The sequence below is a fragment of the Elephantulus edwardii genome, unplaced genomic scaffold, assembly GCF_000299155.1.
Source record: "Elephantulus edwardii isolate Elephantulus edwardi_28Jun2011 unplaced genomic scaffold, EleEdw1.0 scaffold00008, whole genome shotgun sequence".
NCBI lineage: Eukaryota > Metazoa > Chordata > Mammalia > Macroscelidea > Macroscelididae > Elephantulus > Elephantulus edwardii.
Window position 1 is genome coordinate 26,176,849 of NW_006399758.1, and position 19,583 is coordinate 26,196,431.

Consider the following 19,583-nt stretch of genomic DNA (forward strand, 5'->3'; position numbering starts at 1 on the left):
TCGTCACAACAGATAGACCTTTTAAACTGGCTTTGTACAGTATCCTTACCTTATAGGCAAACATAGAAATCATCTTTATCTTACACAACTGAGTCAGGATTACTCCTCTTGACCTCATGGGAAAGCACCGCATTATCAAAGGGAAAGACAGAGACAGCTGTGGCAGACACTCGCTCTCCTTGGATAAAGCACCCACCTTGTTGATCTTTCAGTCTTCCTACTCCATTATCTATTTTCTGTAAAAAAAAAATCATTGAAGTCCAACCTCTAAGAACCTAGATACAGGACAAAAAGGACTCCTATATCTCCCACCCGCCCCATGGGGGCGGCAACCAGATGTCAATAGCTGCAGCTGTGACTATATAATTACCTGTTTGCATTAACGGAGACCACAGTTTAGATTTAATAGGTCAGACGACAATGAAGCAAAATGCATTTAGCCTATGATTACCCCTTTTCAAATATTCTCTCACTCGCAACTTCGACCCTGGGAACATAGCAGGCACAGATTTAGGTCAATAAGAAACACTGACCGGCACAATAGGCCTTGCCTCAAACAGCGCTGTTGACAGACACCAGCACAAAGGAAATGAATAGAGTCCCCCTCAGTTCTCACACAGAGCGAAGAATGACCCAGTGTACTGCTGCTTTGGTGCTCTGTTTGTACAGTGTATACAGCTTTTGTCCTCGGCTACTGTTCACTGCTCAATGGGGGCTAAAGAGCCTAGGAAGTAAGGCGGAAGAATGCTTCACACTCTTCCCTGTGGTCAGCAGTCGCATCCATATGCACATGACAGGTCAAGTGAGAACTGGAAAGTCACTTGATAAAAGTCCCCCTCCTTCCTTCCTGCTTGGAAGAAGGACGGCCATTTTTAAATTAAAATACAGAAAAAGCAAAACAGAAACCATCACCATCAGTTTAGTGTTAACGAAGTTACTAAATGAATTGTTGCTCTTTTGGGTTTTTCTTTGTTTTATTGCTCTTATGGTCACTTATTTATAGAACAGTCTTCAGGGGGTTTGTGTTAGGTGTAAAGAGAAATCAGGGTTGGATCAAAGTCGCACAATGAAATAATACAGGGCATCACTGAACAGAGACCTTTGGAATAGCGCCAGAGAGCGTCGAGGAGGCCAAACCCGAGCAGGCGGTCCATGCCATCGGCAATGCTGTGTAGGGGTCTTTCTTTGCTTGTACATACATAACATCACAAACACATACCCATCATTTTTTATGACTATTTTCAAGGAAAATGAGTGTATTCTGATGAAGAATACAGCCCAAGGATAAAGAGAATTCTAAGACAATTCAGTGGAGATTATGAAAGACAGCTCTCTGAGGTTTAAAACTGATTTATTTGATACTAACCAAAAAACCCAGGTCCTGTTTCGACTGCTGATATTGAGTTTCTTTACCATCTCTTTCAACAGATGTAGTCAGTTTGATAGCAGGGTATTCTGTCAGGTAAAGTCTACATGTACAATTGCTGTTTATATTTTGGTTTTTTTAAAAAGGTATGTACAATGAAGAAATCATTGTACAGAAAAACAAACAAACAAAAAGAAAGCCATGTCTCTTGAGAGCAAGAGGGAGCTTGGGTGGCACAGTCCCTAACTCCAAGGCCATACTGTCTTCCTCAAACCTTGAAGGCGTAAAAGGGACGGTCTGTTCAGGCACAAGTTTAGAAACCCGATGGAGGGTCAGGTATGAGTTGGAACCAACTTGATGCCAATGAGTCTTCTGAGTCAGCTTGTACAAGGAACGAGATTCAGTGTTGATAAAATGTATTTCCTTAAGCCAAAAACACAACAGCAGGACTGCATCTCTGCTTAAGTGTATGTGTTTTGAAACTAGAGTTCAAATTCTAGTTGGGTCTGTTACCAGCTGTATAAGTTTATATGATCACTCTATGTCTTAATTTCTTTTTACATAAAATAGGATGGTAATCCATGTATTTAAAAACAACTGTTAATGTACCTTGAAGTCGGAACTGAATCACAGATGACCCTCCAGTAAGTTTTGAGAGGCAGTAAATCTCATGAGAGGAGTCTGCTCACCTTTCTCTTGAGGAACAGCTGGTGGATTCAAACTGTATACCTGTGGGCAGCAGTGCAACTCCTTACCACCAACCTACCACAGCTAATAGCAGTAACTACTAGTTTCTGTGAGGATAAAACAAGTTAATATATGTATCCAGAAGAGCATTAAGTATCAACCATGTTATATACCTGTGTTAAAAGCTACTGTTCTTATGTTCACTGATAAAATTCTACAACTCCTACTACCACCACCATAACACTATGACTCACATGAAAAAAGAAGTGTTTTTATTATAACTCACCAGGAAAATTCTTAGCAGATGTTAGAGATCTCTGATGCATGAACCCACGAGGATAGTCCACTTACCAAGAAGGTGTTCTAATTGGTCTCTAGTAAAGAGGTGTGTGAATGCACATCTTATGTAGCAGTTATATCATATATATGAAACTTTTAATATGAAATCTTTTAAAATGCATTATGATTAGAATAGTTATCCAACTCTACATTTATGTCCAGTCTAATAATTACTTATTGTTGTTGTTGTTGTTGTTACGTGCCGTCGAGTTGCCTGCAACTCATAGCGACCCTATGTACAACAGACCTAAACTCCACTCTGTCCTGTGCCAATCACACTGTCTCTGACACTCCCATCCCAATTATCCCAGTCACTGAATCAATCCACCTCACAGAGGGCCTTCCTCTCCTGCGCCGTCCCTCCACCCTCCCAAGCATGATGTCCCTCTCTAAGGACCGGTCTCTCCTCACAACATGTCCAAAGTATGTTAGAAAAGTATATTAAAAAAGTGTATTAGAAAAGGCAAAGGCAAACATTAACTAACTGCTTATCAGGTAGTTGCAGAAGTAATTAATACACAGAATAATTATTATTATATTGAAGAAATGAAAAGACAGAGAACCTGCTCAGTTATGGTCACACTGTTAAATAAACTCAGGTAGTTTGTCTTGGAGGCTTCTGTTCATAAACTATATGATCTCATTAACAGCCCTATGAAAGCTTCTGTAATTTGTTAAATAGTGTTAAATTATCCAATAAGTAAACACGGGTTTCCTCATGTTTCTTTACTCATTTGCAGTGAACAATGAGGCTGAGTGGTGCAGAGTACAACATTGGGTTGTGAATGGAAACTTCAGTAGTTTGAATCCACCAGCTGTTCCTCAGGAGAGAGATGGGCAGCTTCCACCTTTAAGTATTACAGCTCAGAAATCCAGTGAAGGGCTGATCTGAGTCAGAACTGACTGGACTGCAGTGGGTTTTGCTTTTGGGTAGGGAATAATTTCATATTTTCAACACATCAAAGACTCTGACTCTCTGTATGACTGGTATGTCTTTCTCTCAACTCCACAGCACCTTCCTACACAATCAAAGTCTGTTTTGAAGCACAACCAGAGTGCTCCTTAGAGGCAAGGATGGCAAAGATTCATCTCACATACTTAGGGCATGTTGTTGGGAGAGGCTAGTCCTTGGGAAAGAACACCATGGTTGGAAAGGTAGAGGGTCAGGGATAGAGCGGAAGATCCTTGGTTAGATGGACTGACACACTGACTGTAGTAACAGTCTCAGGTGTGCCAGGGATAAGGATGGAGAAGGACAGGGCAGAGTTCAGATTACAGGGTCCCTGTGGGTCTTACTTGATTTGACGGCGCTGCACAACATCATCCTTGACAAGCGCAGAGTAACAATTCTAAGTGAGGTAAACAGAGGCTTGCTTATGATTATTCACTCATCTGTAGTGAACACGTAGAGCCTACATGAAATTGCTCACTACAGATAACAAACTGGAATTGATGCTTACCTTCCTTCTGGGGCAACCTGTCCCAATAAAAAAGTGGTACTTTCACCCTTTTCCTTATGATTAAGGAAATAAAAAACATTAAGAAAAGGATTCTGGCATATGATCAAACACTATCCGCTTAATAATCTAATTAATTCTAACGTTCTATTAACTAAAGCATATACGAGGTGTATCCTTTCATCTGTTTCAAAGAATAGGCAGCTGCTGACCACATCAAGTCTATTGGAAGTGAAAAACTTTTGCTTTCTTTACTTGTTTTTCTAAATCCTCATCATACACAGCCATAATTGGTTTCATGCTTATGAATTTAATCTTACATGTTAATTATACCTGAAGTGGTTATGAGAATGTACAGAAGTTAATGAAAAGTAACTGCCTTGAGGGTAGATGCTTTAAACACACAAGTGATAAAAAAAACAACAAAAAAAACCCATCTGTCATTTCTATAATTTTCATTTAAATCTCTTCTACTTAGTGGTCACAGAATCAAAACCAAGCATGAGGTATAACTTTATACTTAAAGACCATATGATTTTAATGTGTTCTTCAAAGTCTGATCTTGATAATTATGAAATTATTAAAAATAACAGTGACATACTTCCATTTCTAGTAATCCTCTAGACCAAATGACTAAAAAATGAAATTCAGTGGTTAATACATTTGTAAACCATTGTAACAGCAACTTCACTTAATCTTCTTGCTGAATTGCCACTTTAGAATTATAAAGGCCAACGATCTGCTAGTTTGTTCTAAGGTGCTGCTCTGTGTACATCTGCAGCAACTCTGTCACTAGCCTTTCAAATACCAGCAGGGTCTCACGGTGGACAGAGTTCAGCATAGCTTCCAGACTAAGACTAGGAAGAACAACCTGGCAAGTGATTTCTAAATTAAGTTGACAAGTGATAACCTTATGAATAGCAGCAGAGCATTGTTTGATATACTAACTGACAATAAGCTCCTCAGGTTAAAAGATTCAAAACAGGACTGGAGGAGAGCTGCCTCCTCAAAGCAGAGTGAACCTTCATGACCTGGATGGAGTAAGTTTTGGGGACCCTTCATTTGCTGAGTTGGCACAATTCAACATGAGAAAAAAGCTGTTATCACAGAAAACTTGGAAAGCATAAAAAATAAAAAGGAAGCTATACAGACCATTAAGCTGCTAGGCATTACTTAAGAGCAGAAAAGGGCTTGTTTTATACACTCTGAACCAGGTAATCAGGCTTACTAGATCAGGAAGGACAGACTGAAGAGGAATGGTATCATAAGCATCAAAGAATATTCCAAGGTATTACCCTGAAGTGCACTGCCAGTGATGGGATGATACCCATACACTTACAAGAAGACCAGTTAGTATGAATATTATGATGCATTGCACTGGGAAAATCTGCAGCTAGGGACCTTTCCCAAATTATAAGAGTAGTGATGTCAATTTGAGGGCTAAGGTGTGTCTGATTCAGGCCACAGTCTTTCCAATTACTAGCTATGCATCCAAGACCTGGACAATGAATAAGGATGACAGAAAAAGAAATTGATGCCTTTGAGCTGTAGTGTTGGATAAGAGATCTGAACATCCCATGTAGAGCTAAGAAAATGAAAAGATAGGTCTTGGAGAGGGTACAGCCAGAGTGCTCTTTGGAAGCAAGAATGATGAGGCTTTGCCTCACATACTTTGGATGTTGCTAGGAGGTGCTATTCCTTGGAGAAGGACATGATGTTGGGAAGGGTGGTGTTCAGTGAAGGAAAGGAAGACCCTCAACCAGTTGAACTGACACGGTGACTGCTGCAAATGGGCTCTTGTGTGTCAGGAAATGTGAGGATGCCACAGGACAGAACAGGATTCAGATCTTTTGTTCATAGGGTCGCTATGAGTGGTGCTCAACTCAACGGCACTTAACAGCAACAACAACAATTTCAAAGATGAAGAAATTAAAGATTTTCAATAACTTCTGGAGTCTGAAATGGAACAAACAGACAATCAAAATGTAGTGAAAATCACTGGTGATTGGCAAGCAAAGTTGGAAATAAAGAAGGATTAGCAGGAAGATACAGCCCTGGTGACAGAAATTATATCAGAGACAGTATAAAGACCAGCAACTTATTTATTGCAAACATCTTTTTCAACAACACAAGCAGCATGAGCCTTGACAGGTGGAATGCACAAAATTTAAATTAACTACATCTGTAAAAAGAGATGCTAGAGAAGTTCAATATCATAAGTAAGAACAAGGCCAGGGGTCAAATGTAGAACTGATCACTGACTGCTCAAACACAAGTTCCAATTAAAGTGGAAGAAAATAAAAACAAGTCCATGAAAGCCAAGGCACAACCCAGAGGTTATCACCTGAATTTAGAGCCATCTCAAGACCCTCTAAATACACTCTAAATACCAACAACCAAAGACTAGATATGAGTTGTGGGACAACATCAAAGACAATACATATAAAGTAATCAAAGTTGATGAAAAGACACAAAAAGACCAAAGTGGATGTCAAAAAAGACTGTGACACTAGCTCTTAAATACAGAATGTTGTTGTTGTTAAATGCTGTCGATGTGCCTGTGACTCAAAGCCACCCTATGCACACCAGCTCTGAAGCCTGCCCTGTCCTGAGCCAGTCTCACTGACTACAACACTCCAACCCCTACTGTCCCAGTTACTGTTTCAATCCATCTCATCTGGGGTCTTCCTCTCCTGTGCTCCCTCCACCCTTTTGGGCATGACGTCCTTCTCCACAGATCAGTCCCTTCTGGCCACATGCCCAAATGATGTGAAACAGGGCTTCAAAATCCTAGCCTCCAAGGAGAAACTTGGTTTTACCCTCTCCAAGATTATTTGTTTTCTTGGCAGTTCACAATATGTTCAAGACTCTTCTCCAGCACCACAACTTGAAAGTATCAATTCTTGAAAGTAGAATAGCTAAAGTGAAAGAAGAAATGATGACATGAAAGAGATGAATGAACAGATACTTTTCCAAGGGAAGTTTGAGAAGACAAAGAATTATAATGGACTGTTCAAAGATCTAAAATTAGAAAACCAAAAGGGAAGAACATGCTTGGCATTAATAAAGCTTAAAAAAAAAAAGAGAAGAAAAATTCAAGCCTTGCATTACAATATTGAAGGATTCTATAGGCAAAATATAGGTTAGATTTTTAAAAAATTTGTGTTGGAACAAATACACTGCATTTCCAGCACTCTAAAGCACTAATTCTGGTAATGTCCTGCCCATGTTTTTAAGTTGGACTGAAAATAGGAAGGCCTGAACTGTATTTCAAATAATGGGAGCCAAGGCAAATTTTTAAAAATGTAAAGCTTTATAGGCCTGATAGATTAACTTGGTAATCTTTTTTTAAAATTTTTTAATTTTATTATTTTGTGTGTGTACCATCAAATTGGATCTGACTGGTATAGGAAGAGATTGTCGTCCCTCCTCCAGCAGAGCATCTGGTGGATTGGAACCACGTGCCTTTGGGATTGCAGTACAGCTTCTTGCCACTAGGCCACCAGAGCTCCCTCGGTAATCTATCTTTTACAACAGCAAAGAAGGAATGAAAGCAGGACACACTGGTATGTAAATACTGATTTTTGACTGCCAGTGATAAAAATTAGCTCAAACTGGCTTAAGAAGAGGGATCAAGCACATGAGTTTATTGTAAGGATAGAGAGATGCCTTAAGAAACCTCAGAGCAGAAAAATGCTGGGCCCAGAAACTGAGAAGCTGTAAGTCACAGGCAATGACCGCTCTCTCTCGATTCTTAATTTTTTTCCTTTCCTGCATGTCTGTATAATTCTCCTCATCCTTTGGCCCAATACTTTTAAAGTTCTCAGTATGCTGACTGCTCAAAGCCCTGGAATTTACACGTTAAAACCAAAAGAACTTCTCTTGGTCCTGAATCCACAGAATGGAACTTGAGTTGCATTTCAGCTTGGTCTATCTGGTGGAATCAGCTATGGCTGGGCAGAAAAGCACATGCAGTTTGAACATGTGTGCTCGCAAACCACTGGCTGGGTGACATGGGGTAACTAAGAGCTGCTGTGAGCTGAAAACAATGTTTAGTATAAGCAAGTAGCATGTACTTTGTGTGAGCTCTGTGCTGTTTTATGGAATCTTCACACCACCCTATGCCAGGCAGCCAAGAGGACAAGTAGGATAGGCACTGGCTGGGGCCTCAGGCAAGGTACAGGAGTCCATTCCATCTAGTATGGACTTCTTCACCTAACAGGAGAGTAGACAGAGTATGTCCAGCACTATCCCAAAAAAGATAAAAAGTCCTGGCGCTGGCTGAAAATCGCCTGTGACTTCATCCATAGCCACTGGTGAGAGTCAGCGCCCAGAGCCATCAGAGGCTTTAAGCTCGTTGCCCACTGCTGTGGTGTGGACAGCTGAAACCCAGGCCCCGACAGGCACCTGGGGGTGGGGGGAATCCCAGACTCTACTTCATGCTCTGCTGGAGAAGGAGGGGCAGTCTCCTGTACCAGTCAGATCCAATTTGACGGTACACACACACACACACACACACACACACACACACACAGTTTTTCTTCTTTTTTTAAAAAAAGACTACTTCAGCCGTCGCGGCCCTCTGCCCGGGGCGGGCTGCCCTCGGCCCTCTGCCTGGGGAGAGCCATCGCGGTCCTGTGCCCAGGGAGGGCTAACCTTGGCCCCCAGCTTGGGGCGAGCCGTCGCGGCCCTCTGCCCGGGGTGGGCTGCCCTCGGCCCCCTGCCCGGGGTGAGCCGTCGCGGCCCTCTGCCTGGGGCGGGCTGCCCTCGGCCCCCTGCCTGGGGCGAGCCGTCGCGGCCCTCTGCCCGGGGCAAGCCATCGCGGCCCTCTGCCCAGGGTGGGCTGCCCTCGGCCCTCTGCCCGGGGCAAGCCGTCGTGGCCTTCTGCCCGGGGCGGGCTGCGCTTGGCCCCCGGCTCGGGGCGAACCGTCACGGCCCTCAGGAGCAAGAAGGCAAGCAGCTGTAACCCAAGACCACCAGTAAGGTGATAAAGCGTCCTCCCTTCCCCCCTTTATATCTATGCCCCTGTTCAGTATGAAGAAGCCAGAGAGTCGGCATCCAATTCCCAAATCAATAAGACAGTTGGTTTAATTACTATTGGAAAATGCTTGTCATTCCTCTGTAGCATCTGGTCCCCACTGGACCCACATAATTTCCTTCACCTGCTCCCCCCACCGACCAAACTGTGCAGCTCTGCAACTGCATCCTGGCCCATCCTCACCCTTCTGCCCCCAACCCTCACCTCGTTGTACCCCCAATATGTTTTTCCCAATAAAAAAAATATAAAAAAAAAGATAAAAGTCATGTTTAACAGAAGCTGCCCATTTTCATTCTATGCTTTCTTTACACTCAGCTAGTGCAGACTCTTCTGTAATATTGTTAATCCTTTTCTCCTCAAAATTTTAGTAAATAATCATCTATTTCCTATACCAGACATTCTGTCTGTTCTCAACTCCCATAACTTGGTTGTTTTTACATGATCCTGAGTATAGAAGTTTTCAAATAAAATTTAGTAAGACAAAACAAGTCTGCTCTCATCTCAGGTATGAGTCAGTTCCTACTCGACAACAATGAAAGAGAGAACTTGAAAAAGAGCCCCTTTGGCATAAGACACATTGGGCTACAAAAAACCAAAGGGCCAGCAGTTTAAATGCACCCGCTGCTCCACGAGAGAAAGGTGGTAGTTTCCTCAAAAAAAGATTTACAGCCTTGGAAACCCAATGCAGGGTTGTTGAGTCAGAATTGACTCTTAGGCAGTGGGATGCTTTACGTTTTGCTAAAAACAAAAACAAAACAAAACACAACTACTTGAATAGAACACAAGTCCACTCACAATCTAATTTCAATCTACTTCTTTCCAGATTCAGACCTCCCAATTTGCGTTTCCCATTCTTTCCCATGACATTGTTCCCATCCACACTACTATGTATATATACATTCTCCTTTCCCCTTTCCCTACTTGAACAGTGTTTACTCATTCTTAATCAAGCAGTTCAAATGTCACCCCCTCTATGAAGCCTTCCTTGACTGTCCCCAGCATTTATTTACCCTTGAATAGAGTTTAAGGGGCAGTCTAGTGCAGTAGTTAAGACCACACTCTGTAACCAGACTGCCAGGCTCTATGAATAAGTTAGAATATGAATACCAATGAGTAGGTAATATGTGGTTTCAGACAATTTTCTTAACCTCTGTGCCCTTAAACTGCTTTCTCTGTAAAACATAAATGCTACTATGTCCCCAACAGAATTACTATGAGGGCTAGTGAACTAACCCATGTAAAGCATGTGGCTGTAAATTAACAAATTAAATATTAGCTTCCTTTCGGATGCTATACACCAGCTAGCTTAATATATTGAGAGTATCAGTTTAAGAATTCTCCTTTCCGTGCAATGTAACACTATAACTTTGTTTCATTCCTTTTTTAAAAAATAATTTTAATGAACATTTACAGAGAATTTGGATTTCCATTCATTCATTGTTGTCATTCCTTCTTAAAAGGTGATTTTAAGATGAACTTCTTGTTAGGGAATTCTGGTGGCCTAGTGGCAAGAAGCTGTGTTGCAATCCAGAACATGAACTTCTTGTTGCTGTTCTGTGCCTACCAGTTGATTCTTACTAGTAACTACTATATACCACAGAGTAAAACTGTGATCTTTAGGAGTGTACACTGCCAGGTTTTTCCTCCTGTGGAAGAGTGGAATGGTTTGAATTGCAGCTGTGCACTTAACCACTGTACCATCAGAACTCCATAGATGAACTTATGAAATTTATTTCAGAGGGAAAAGTCATTTATTTGGGAAGGATGTACATTGTCTCTTTAAAAAAAGCCAGCCTTTTGAAGTTGTCATAGAAGCAAAATCAATTGTGAAATCTTAGGTATCTATTTAAATTTCAAATAAGCAAGGAAATATTTAGCTGTCATTGGAGCCATTATTTTTCTAATGTAAACTCCAAAGGACATCATGCTTGGAAGAAGGGTGGAGAGACAGTGCAGGAGAAGAAGAACTCAGATGAGACAGCCTGATACAGTACTTGGGCAAGAGGGATTGGTGTGTTGGAATTAGTAAGACTGCCTTGGGACAGGGCAGGGTTCAAAGCTGCTGTACATGGGGTCAATAAGGGTGGCAGGGATTCAACAGCACATAACAACAACAGAGAACAAACTGAGAAATACAGAAAGAAAGCATACAATAAAAAGTGTATTACATATAAAATACAACTAACTTATAGGCAAAAACATTTTTTAAAACAAAACACAGGCTTTCAAAAGAAGAAGGATCACATAACAACAGAGAACAAACTGAGAAATACATAAAGAATGCACACAATAAAAATTGTATTACTTACAAAACACAACTTATAGGCAAAAACTTTTTTCCCCCTATTTTTTGTGTGTACCATCAAATTGGATCCAACTGGTACAGGAGGAGATCTGGTGGATTTGAATCGCATGCATACCTCTGGGATTGCAGTGCAGTTTCTTGCCACTAGACCACCAGAGCTCCCACAAAAACATTTTTTAAAACACAGGCTTTCAGAATAAGAAGGATCAGTACAAATTTACTTATTAGTAAAGTCTGCATTTTCTCTAATTACTAATGCAGACAGAATCTGTCAATGATTTCTTTCCAAAAGAAAACTTACAGTTCAGCAAGGTGATAAGTAAAACAGAAAAGCTAAATTTGTGCTCTGATAGAAACTGAGCATTTTCTGGAGCATAACCTTATTAGAGGAACTATCACCTATTTTTCTTGGATTCTAAAATCTTATTTCAAGATATTAGAAACAATATATAGTAAAATTTAGAAATAAGATTTAGCTCTTCTGCAGAATATATTTCTTCTTTAGCTCATTTATTCACTTAGTAAATTCACTCAGCTTCTATTATGATGTTTGGATATAGCAATGTAACTGAAAGAGCTAGTCCTATGTGATGCTATTTCTAACCTGATGATAACATGAACAACCTTTCTGTTATTAGGTGCCACTTATTAAGACTCACAGCAAACCTCTGAAAAACAGACCTGAACCCTGTCCTATTCTGTGCCATCAAAGCAGACCCGAACCCTGTCCTATCCTGTGTCATCAAAACAGACCTGAACCCTGTCCTATCCTGCGCCATTGTCATCCTCTCTGACACACTTGAGCCCATTGCTGCAGCCACTGTGTCAATCCACCTAATTAGGATCATCTCTTTTGCTGACCCTCTATTTTTCCAAGTATGATCTCCCTTTCCAAGGAAAGTCTCTCCTAGTTATATGTTCAAAGTAAAAGGGACAAAGCTTTGCCATCTTTGCCTTCAAGGAGCACCATGGAGGGTGTTCTAAGACATATCTGTTTGTTCATGGGATATCCAGTACTCTTCTCCAACACCACAACTCAAAGACATAAATCATTCTATCATCCTTATTCTTTATTATTATTTATATCCTTATTATAGTCTTGCTCTCAGATTCATATGAAATGATGGAAAAGACTAAGGTCTGAATCAAGTGCACCTTAGTCTTCAAATTGACATCACTGCTTTTTAGTATTTTGGAGAGGTACCTGAGAGTGGATTTTCCCAATGCAATACATCTCCTAATCTCCTGACTATTGGTACCACAGTGTTGACTGCCGATTCAAGTAAGATGAAATCACTGACAACTTCTATCCTTTCTCCAACTATTATGATGTTACCTACTGGCCCAGTGGTGAGGACTGGCTCTTTGTTTTCTTGATGCTAAGATGAAAACCATAGTACTTGATCTTCTGCAGCAAGCATCTCACGTCCACCTCACTTTCAGCACACTCTGCATACTTTATGAACTGCCAACAGGAGTACATGAATCCAGATCCAAGTTATCACCATTAAGGACTCCAGAAGGAAAAAAAACCTACCTTGCTTCCTCCACAATCTCCATAATCAGACCTCCAAATCATGCATTTCTACACAGCTTCTTGGACCCCTAAAGGTTAACGGCTGTGTGACTGAATCTGTGAGGCCCTAAGAGTACATGTGAAGTGTGGGCCAATATGTGTAAACTGTTCTGGTCACTCAGTGTGCCTGCACTGTATTCCCCAATGAGCTCATGACCTTGCAGTGTAAATAATCACTGCTTCAAGTTTAAGAAATTCCCTAGCTGTGCTATCTTATTGAAAAGGCAGTTACCATTACGGAAAATTTGCTACTGTCAAATGTAAGAGAGAACTTGGTAAATTCTTCATCTGACATTTTAGATAACACGTTTCAATAATTTTATCATTGATAAATTATGCTTTGTTCATTTAAATTCTGCCCTCTGTTGAGTACCAACACTCTAGTGAGTCTGTTAGACAAAGACTTCTTCCAGAAAAACTGTTTACAGAACTTGGGCTCCAGCAACTCTTGCAATATAATCCCTGTGCATTACTGAACCACAGAAAAATAACTCCTTAATTTGTGGTTAGAATAACCACTGCAGAAAGACCTACAGTGGGTGGTATGAAACTATCACAATTATAAAGTAACCAAGCAAATAATATACTGTGTCTATAAGAGATAAAATGTTATAAATCCAAAATGTACATTGCTATAAATAAAGTCTGTGGTTATTTGCTGAGATTCTCTGATTAACACTGCAGTGACAAGACCTACTCTTAGCATGTTTTATAAGGGAATAACTAAAGCTATTTGACAGCAGACTCAGTGGCACCACATGTATTGTTTAGGCTGAGAAATGAGGTGAATTGTACTGTAGAGCAACTTTGGGAAAATGCTGCCTTTAATATAAACAAACAATGGACTTTCCTTTAAAAACATGATAAGGGAGAGAGGAGGGCAGCAGGATTAGTACTACTAAATCAGCATGCCTGCAATTTGGGAAACCACTGAGTAAGAGCAATCAGTGTCTAAATGCCTATTTGTTGACAGCTATAATCAGATTGGGAGCCTTTCTGCCACCCTGGTTTAAGCGATGGGCTGTGAATCAAAAGGTCTATGGTTCAAACTCACCAGTCACTCAGAGATAAACATGTGGCAGTCTGCTTTTGTAAAGATTCTGTCTTAGAAAACTCACAAGGCTGTCTATTCTCCCTGGTACGGCTGCTTTGAGTCTCACTGGATTTGACAGAAGTGGGCTTCAGGTTCAGGAATAATCAGGGCACTTCTCTTAAATGGCAATCACAGTTCTTTTTCGTGGCGCCGCTGGGGCAGTCGGCTGCTTTACGATGAAGATGAACATCTCCTTCCCAGCCACTGGCTGCCAAAAACTCATTGAGGTGGATGATGAATGCAAACTTCGTACATTTTATGAGAAGTGGATGGCCACAGAAGTTGCTGCTGACTCTCTCGGTGACAAGCGGAAGGGATATGTTGTCTGTATCAGCGGTGGAAACAACGAGCAAGATTTTCCCATGAAGCAGGGTGTTCTGACCCACGGCCGAGCTCGCCTGCTGCTGAGTAAGGGGCACTCTTGTTACAGGCCACGGAGAACTGGAGAGAGGGAGCGCAAATCTGTCCGGGGCTGCACTGTGGATGCCAAATGGAGTGTTCTCAACTTGGTTATTGTCAAGAAAGGGGAGAAGGTTATCCCGGGGCTGACGGATAGCACTGTGCCTCATCGCCTGGGGCCTAGGAGAGCCAGCAGAATTCGCAAACTCTTCAACCTCTCCAAGGACGATGATGTCCGTCAATGTGTTGTGAGAAAGCCACTGAACAAAGAAGGCAAGAAACCCAGGACCAAAGCGCCCGAGATTCAGCGTCCTGTTACTCCATGTGTCCTGCAGCACAAGTGCTGGTGCATTTCACTGAATAAACAGCACACTAAGACAAATGAGGAGGAGGCTGCAGAGGACGCTAAGCTTTCGGCCAAGAGAATGAAGGAGGCCAAAGAGAAACGCCAGGAGCAGATCGCCAAGAGACGAAGGCTATCCTCTCTGAAAGCTTCTACCTCCAAATCCGAATCCAGTCAGAAATAGAATTTTCTATGTGTGGCAAATAAATAAGCTCACGTATTTAAAAAAAAAAAAATAAAATAAAAGACACTCATGGATTTTAGAGTTGAGAAGCCTTTTAAAGGCCAACCTATAACTTATAAGACTAGTGTCCAATGAGGGCACATGACTTGCATAGAAACAGAAGAAAAACAAAAATTTAGTCAATTGACTACTTTATCTTCCTGTATTTGTTATACTGGGCAAGTTCTTTCTTTTCAAAAATTGAAATAAAATTTATATAGCTCACAGTAGAAATCAAAGTCTTTGTGGTATTAATCACAAAAAAGAGGTATATTCTCAAATTGATCCATGAAGTACAAACAACAATTACTCTAGGCTTAAGAAATTCATAACAATCAATTTTAGAATAATTTCATTATCTTGAAAAAATTTTATATCTCTTAGCTGTCATCCTTTTATTCCCCCATTCCCAGCCCTAGACAACAACTAATCTTCTTCTGTCTTTATTTGCCTATTTGGAATACTTTATATAAATGGAGTCAGAAAGTATACAGACTGTCCTTTGTGACTGGCCTCTTGTGCTTAGAAAACCGACTCATTGCTGACCCTCCAGCACGTTTTCAGAGACTGTAAACTGTTTTGGAAGAGACTGTCCACATTTCTCCTGTGGAACAGTTAGTGGATTCAAAATGCCCACGTGTGGGTTGGAAAAACAACTTCCTATCCAGTAAGCAATCAGAGTCCCACTGTACAGGTAGAGCGTATTTTATTTATCCACTTCATTGGTTAACAGAGACAGGGTCATTTCCACTTTTTTTACGATTAGAAATAATGCTGCAAATATTCATGTATAAGCTTTAGTCTTAAAATGTGTTTTATGTCTTGAAGAGAAATTTAGGAGTGAAACAAACAGGTCTTAAGGTAAGTCTTCACTTAACTGCTTGAGATAATGCAAGCCAATTTTCCAAAATGACTGCACAGCTTTAAATTTGCATCTACTGGAAAGTTTCAGCTTTTAAAATCCTAACAATTAATTAGGTCATGACCACACTCTGTTCTGCTGGTAGGTAACTGAAAGGAGGGGGGAAAAGAGCCCTAAGTATTGATCTGCTTTAAAAAAAAATACACATTCTCAGTACAGGAAATGAAAAGTTCAAAACACATACAAAAAGTACCTTTCCCTGGAACTGACAGAGAAAGCCTCTTTCACCTAGAGCTGATCCCCTGAACTTGGACTCTAGTCTCGTCAACCGTGAGAGAATAAATCTCAGATAAAATCATCCACTGTGGTATGTCTATTCTAGCACAAGTAGAGAGCCAAAGCACCATCACCACCACCACCACCAACAAAATAACAATATAAGAAATATTCCCTTAAGTACTTCAATTATAAAAAATATTATACAGGTTACAGAACTATCAAACCTTTTAAAATATTACAGAATCTTAAATATTAATATAAAAAGATATCTCTAATAGGTTCATAAACAAAAGGCAATTACAAGATATCTGATGTGACACGAATTTAGAAAAAAAACCACACACAACAAAGTACGTTCTACTCCACTGTAATATGTACACTATCAAAGTCAAAGTGATAATAATATAAATAATAATCATGACTAACTTTGCATACATACAGGCAATAGCAATCAGAGCCATCTGGCCAACAGTGACTTACAAAAATGTAAGAGAAGTTACACAAATAATGTGAGTCTTAGAAAATATAAAATAAAACTTCAGTCAATATTACCAATTATTGAGAGAGGCAGTATGAATCCTGACTTATCCCAAAAAAATTCAAATACCTTAAAATAGTCTAAAATATCAAACTTAAAATACTAGAAGGAATCACAGGACACTATTTCTAAGAAGGTGGGAAGGTCTTTCTCAATGAATTCTTAACTAGAAAATATAAAAGGGAAAACAAGTAAAATCAACTCCATAATAGTAGAAAACATTTTTTGTAGCCAAGTTTACCAACAACAAATTAGAGAAAAAGAATCCTATTAGTCATGACAAAAGTCATATATTACTAAGAAAGTGGTAAACCTAAAAAACTGAGTAAATGGAAAAAAAAATCCCGCACAATTAAACCAGATTAACAGTCATGTAATAAAAATGGGAAAATATTCAGGAAAAGAATTAGATTTAGAAAAGACAATGGTGAGGCCTCAGCTAGTTAACTTAAAACACGTCATTACACGAGAAAAGTATTGAGTTTTTGTCAATGAATTTTGGGAAACTCTCTGTGACCACTAAGTGTGTTAATCTGGTGGCCTATGATTCTCTGCTTTGGTGGTTACAATGTAGTCATTGCTGTAGTGAGAAGTAACAGAATGTAACTGCTTGAATGATGAGATCTGCTATGTTGTTGTTAGGTGTCATCAGGTGGACCACAATTCATAGCAACTCTGAACAAAAGGAAACTTTGCTATATCCTATGCCATTCACCCAATCTTCCCCGTGCTCAAGCTTATTATTTCTGTCACTGTGTCAATTCATCTAATTGAAGATGCTCCTTTCTTTAGCTGACCCTCTCCTTTTCCCAGCATGATGCCTTTTCCCAAGGACTGGCCTCTCTTGACAACATGCTCAAAGTCTATGAGATGGAGCTTCACATCCTCACTTCTAGGAGCACACTTCCTCCTGTCGTGGAGGAAGGGCAACAAGGGTTTGCTTGTTCTTTTGGTGGTAACTGGGTTCTGTGTTATGGGTTGGAGGCGACTCATGGCTGACCCGCTAATGCGCCTTCACAGGCTTTAAACTGCATCTGAGGAGACTGCCTATCTTCCTCTCAAGAAGATGCAAGGGATTCAAACAACATACCTTTGTGTTGGCAGCATAAATCCTTACCCACCACACCAACAGAGCAGCACTAATCCGCAATACATTCAATATCCTTCACCAGTACCACAATTCAAAGGCATCAAGTCTCCCTCAGTCTTCCACACTGTGGATTCACAAGCAATGTGCTATGTTGCTTTGTGCCATCAAGTCACTTGTGACTTATAGTGACCCTTTACAACACTTTGAACCTTGCTCTATCCTGAGCCAACCTTTTTGTCTCTAACACACCTACCCCATTATCCCAGTCACTGAATCAATCCATCTCATCCAGGGTCTTCCTCTCTTGTGCTGTGCCTTCTAAGCAAGAGGTCCCTCTCCAAGGACTAGTCAGTCCTCCTTGCACCATGCCCAAAGTATGTCAGATGAAGCTTCAGAATCCTTGCCTCCAAGGAGTAGCCTGGTTTCACCCTCTCCAGGATGAATATGTTTGTTCTCCTAGCAGTCCATGTTATATTCTATACTCTTTTCCAGCACCACAACTTAAAGGCTTCAATTATCATTCTATCATCCCTAGTCATTATCCAGCATTCTGATGCATAGCAAGTAACTGCAAGACGATGGCCTGGATCAGACGCACCTTAGCCTGCTGACAGCCGACTTTCCCCATCTCTTGATTTCCTGGCTTCTGGTACCAATAGTGTTGATTGTGGAGCCAAGCAAACTAAAGCTTTTAACAATTTCAATCTCTTCATCATCTATCATGATTGTGCCACCGGCCCAAAGTGAAAATTTGTTTTCTAGATGCTGAACTTCAATCCATATTGAACACTATAGTCCTTGACCTTCAGTAGTAAGCATTTCAAGTTCTCCTTAGTTTCAGCAAGCAAGGTTGTGTCAGCTGCATAATGCAGACGTCTTCCCACAATCCTGACGCCACACTCCTTTTCATAGAGCCCAGCCTCCTAGACTGGTTCTGCATATAGATTGAAAAGGTATGGAGATAGGATACATTCCTGGCGTATACCCTTCCCAATTTTGAACTATGAAGTGTTTCCTTGCTCTGTTCTGATGACTGCCTCCTGGTCCAAGTATAGGTTTTGCATAAGCACAATCAAGAACTCTGGGATTCCCATTCTTCTCAAAGTCAGCCACAGTTTGTTATGATCCACACAGTCAAATGCCTTTACATAGTCAATGAAACACAGATGGACATTTCTCTGGTACTCTCTGCTTTCAGGCAAGATCAATCTGACATTAGCTATAATATCCTGAGTATATCTTCTAAAGGCAGACAATAAATTGGAAGGAATGTCCTTAGGACTGAATATGGCTTGCATCAAATATATATGGATGTTCTTGAAGTAGTGCTGCCGTTCATTGCTCAAACCAGAGACTGTATTAGGTTTGCACCATCTAGACTTGAACCTGTGGCCTGCATATTGTCTACTGATCTTGTATCCATCTGCCTTTACAACCAGCATCTTCCTGTCTGACCTGCCAATCTTGAAGATCTTGGGTTCAGCAGTTCCCTAAGCTTTGTGAATTGGAAGTCTCAATTTTGAAGTCTGATCCATGGATTTGGAACTTAGCCTCTAAAAGTAAGTGCAATATTTAATATTTCATTTGGGCATGTTGTCAGGAAGGAACAGTCCTATCAGAAGGACATCAAGCTTGGAAAGGTCAAGGGTGATCAAAAGAGAAGACTCTCAGCAATGTGGATTGACACAGGGACTGTAGCAATGGGTCAAGTGTGTTAGAGACGGTGAGGCTGGTTCCTGGTAGGACAGCATTCAGAGCCATTGTTCATAGGGTCATTATGAACCATAGTTGACCCAACAATAAAAATACATATGTAAGGTTCACCAGACTTTCCGCTCTAGAGAACTCAAGACTCACAGAAATGGACTGACACAATAACCACAACCATGGACTCAAGTCTATTAACAAGCATGAAGATGGTACTGGACTGGGCAATGCTTCATTCTGTTATACAAAAGGTAACCACGAGTATGAACAGATTCAATAAG

The 19,583-nt window shown here is 40.6% G+C and overlaps 1 protein-coding gene across 1 annotated transcript in view; it reads right to left on the reverse strand.

Annotated features, from left to right (window-relative positions):
• Nucleotides 1–19,583, reverse strand: part of MRPS28 (mitochondrial ribosomal protein S28) — a 124,118-nt gene that overhangs the window by 56,590 nt on the left and 47,945 nt on the right. The gene's annotated exons all lie outside the window — the stretch shown is intronic.